The 3,671-nt window shown below is 49.2% G+C and overlaps 1 protein-coding gene across 1 annotated transcript in view; it reads left to right on the top strand.

Moving 5' to 3' along the window:
- The window catches only part of DUS2 (dihydrouridine synthase 2), a 36,529-nt gene that overhangs the window by 468 nt on the left and 32,390 nt on the right, over positions 1-3,671 (top strand). The window lies entirely within an intron of this gene.

The raw sequence follows: 3,671 nt of genomic DNA, 5'->3' as shown, positions 1-3,671 counted from the left end.
AGATCATCCAGGCAGCCAGCCTGCAGAGACATGCCAGATCCACCAGGGGGCACCAGGCACCATCCGATGCCATGGCCAGTACTTGTCTTAGTCCCTAGGCACCTACTCATTCCAAGCAAGGGTTCCTGGCCAGCTTGCTTCTGTTCTCCATAGGGGACAGGTCAGGATGGAAGGCCTCCGTGTCCTCTGGCAGAGGCCTCTCTGTTTCTTCATGAGCCATATTGACTCTCCCAGAAGAAACATCCATCAAACATGCCAAGGGGGCATTACAACCAACTAAACAATTTGGCCTTTAGGTCCCTGTTCCTTAGGCTCTGACCCCACGAGTCCTCACGATCCCTCACAGTCTTTCTCCCATTCCCTTTTTAAATCCAAGAGGTTTTTCTGGGGGTCAAGGAAGGTGCAGGCCAGGAAAGGCTATACCTCTTTTTTTTTTTAATGTTTTATTTATTTTTGATACAGAGAGAGACAGAGCATGAGATGGGGAGGGGCAGAGTGAGAAGGAGACACAGAACTGAAAGCAGGCTCCAGGCTCTGAGTTGGCTGTCAGCACAGAGCCTGACGCAGGGCTCGAACCCACGAACATGAGATCTGACCTGAGCTGAAGCCGGAGGCTTAACTGACTAAGCCACCCAGGCGCCCCCTATACCTAACTCTTGAATGAGCTCTTGGGGGCCTGGGTGTGGGCTCAAAGGATGAGTAACAAGATTAATAATACTCAGTGCACCACCACATTCCCCTAGGATTAGACCCTGCCCTTGACCCATTCTGGCATTCTGGAAGGCTTATGGATGCCCAGCTCTCATTTCTAGGACCCGCTTGCCTCTATTTCAGTTAACCCCTTAGAAGTCAGGTCCTCAGCCTGTGATCTCAACACAGGAACCTCCCTTTCTGACTCTCACATTTGGACAACACACACTCCCTCCCTCCCGTGTCACCGTGCTAGCACCCAAGATGGCTCTGCCCCTGCCCTGCTGTAGACGCTGGCATGTCAATCCCCAGCCATGGGCATCCCCCTGACAAACTTGACAGCTCTCCTTCCCATCAAGCTGAAATCCAGGATCACTATGCACACTGAGCTGCCAGGCAAACCTCCCAGCCCACTCCCCACAGGAACAGGGCCAACATGCCCTCTCTTTCCTCAGTGCCCCACCCCACTCCTGCTACCCTCATTGCCAACAGAAGACTGGCTTCCCACACCTTATAAAACAAGTCTCTTGGGGCGCCTGGGTGGCTCAGTCGGTTAAGCCTCCGGCTTCGGCTCAGGTCAGATCTCACGTTCGTGGGTTCGAGCCCCGCGTCAGGCTCTGCGCTGACAGCCAGCTCAGAGCCTGGAGCCTGCTTCAGATTCTGTGTCTCCTTCTCTCTCTGCCCCTCCCTCTCTCATGCTCTGTCTCTCTCTGTATCAAAAATAAATAAAACATAAAGAAAAAAGTTTTAAAACAAGTCTCTCAGGAAAAATCCCTCGGCTTCCCTGCCTTCCACGGTGCTGCTACTCTCCTGCCACTCCCCTCCTTGCCCTATCTTGAGCTAAGCCCCACCGCTCAGCTAGAATGTGTCCTTCCAAGACCAGGCCCTACCTACTCCCCACTGATCTGCCAAATCATCAGGACCCTCTTCACTGCAAAGTGCTTCCTCTTGTGTTGCAAACATGCAAGTCACTTAAAAATAATTCCCTTCAGGGGCTGCTGGGTGGCTCGGCAGATTAAGTGCCCCACTCCTGATTTGGTCTCAGGTCATAATGAAGCTCCACGTGGGGCTCTGCATGGGGTCCCACACTGGGCATGGAACCTGCTTAAGATTTTCTCTCTCCCTCTGCCCCATTCCCTTCCTCATGCTGTGCTTCTCAGGATTGCTCTCTCTCTCTCAAAAACAAAAACAAAAACAAATTCCCTTCATTCAGCTTCCTTTTCCTCCACTACCTACATGTACAATTCATTGCCTTGACAACTGTGGCTCTGTGCACTTTGGATTTACAAATCAAACACCTTTATGGTCTTTTTGCAATTGGACTTCTCTGCATCATCTGTCACAATTGACAAACTTGACTTTTGCCTTCCCTGATACACATTTTTCTTAATTTGCCTATTTCTCTCACACTTTTACTTCACTTTTTCTCTTAATTTTATATAGGTTTCATGCCCAATGTGGGGCTGAACTCACAATGCCAAGGTCAAGAGTTGTAGGCTCTACTGACTGATACCCAGGCGCCCCTCTCTTACTTTTCTATCATAAATCACCAGCCCGTCCCTCCCACACACAACATTCAACACATTAGGGTGTATTCTTTCCGAATCCCCTCTTGAGACCTCCCTTCTCTCCATACCAGTGGCTTTCTTTTTAATGAAACTTTTATTTTGAGATAATGGAAGTATATGGGCAGTTTTTAGAATGTGAGCTCCTGGGGCGCCTGGGTGGCTCAGTGGATAAAGTGTTCGACTTCGGCAGAGGCCATGATCTCACAGTTTGTGAATTCAAGTCCCACATTAGGCTCTATGCTGACAGCTCGGAGCCTGAAGCCTACTCTAGATTCTGTGTCTCCATCTCTCTCTACCTCTCCCTTCTTGCTCTCTCTCTCTCTCTCTCTCTCTCTCTCTCTCAAAAATAAAATAAAACATTAATAAAAAAACAATAGAATGTGAGCTCCAATGTACTGTTTGCCCAACTTCCCCAATGGTAATATCTTACAAAAGTATAGTATAATGTCACAACCAGGATACTGACATTGAAACAGGAAAGACTCAGAACAGCTCCATCCCACCGGGGATGCCTAGTGCTGCCCTTTGAGAGCCACAGTCCCCATCCCACCACCAGGGCGACAGAAGTATCAGAAGCATTTGAGTAGCGTCTTTAACTTTTCACACACACTAGGGGCACATATCAGGACTGGGGACTGGGGAAAGTTCTCCAGATACTTCTGTTAGATGCCCAGCTGATACACACTGCTCACCTCCACGCTATCCAATATCAGCTACTCCTACGATGCTGTTTTCCATAGAACATGCTTTTTATTTAATTTCAAAAATTGGCTTATTTTGGGAGAGAGAGAGAGTAAGCATAACGGGGAGAAGCAGAGAGAGGGGGAGAGAAAGAGAGGGAGAGGACGAGAGAGAATACCAAGCCTGATGTGGGTCTTGAACCCACAAACTGTGAGATCGTGACCTCTGCTGAAAAATGGAGTCAGACACTAAACTGACTGAGCCAGGTGCCCCTAGAAAATACTTTTCAAACCTTGGTCTGAAGTCCTACTGTTCTCCAGAGGAGCCAGGACATAGGCAACCTACAAGTTACCGCCACCAGAAAACCCTGTGGATCCCCAAACCAACCCCATACAGCTGCCTTCTCTTCCTAACCTTGAGTTCATTCATTCATGCACTAAATGTGTATTAACTCCTAAAGGGGCAGGGGCCGTGACTCAACATGATGCCCATCTTCCCAGCTGGCCCAGGCATCCTGCAATGCCTCCTGGCTGCCCAGGCTCCTGGCCCTCAACAGGGCGTAGAGAACTCGTAAGTGTCATAAATGTGTGTTTCCCACTGCCTTCACTTCTGTGAGGTGAGTGCCCGTTCTGCCTCCCATCACCTCCTGACCACTCCCATGCACAGAAAATGAGCCTGCACTCTCAAGAGAAGAAAAGAAGAAGATGAAGAAGATGAAGAAGATGAAGAAGA

Source organism: Suricata suricatta, chromosome 16 (assembly GCF_006229205.1).
Source record: "Suricata suricatta isolate VVHF042 chromosome 16, meerkat_22Aug2017_6uvM2_HiC, whole genome shotgun sequence".
Lineage (NCBI taxonomy): Eukaryota > Metazoa > Chordata > Mammalia > Carnivora > Herpestidae > Suricata > Suricata suricatta.
Note: the sequence above shows the minus strand (reverse complement) of the source record. Positions and strands in the feature narration are given on the sequence as shown.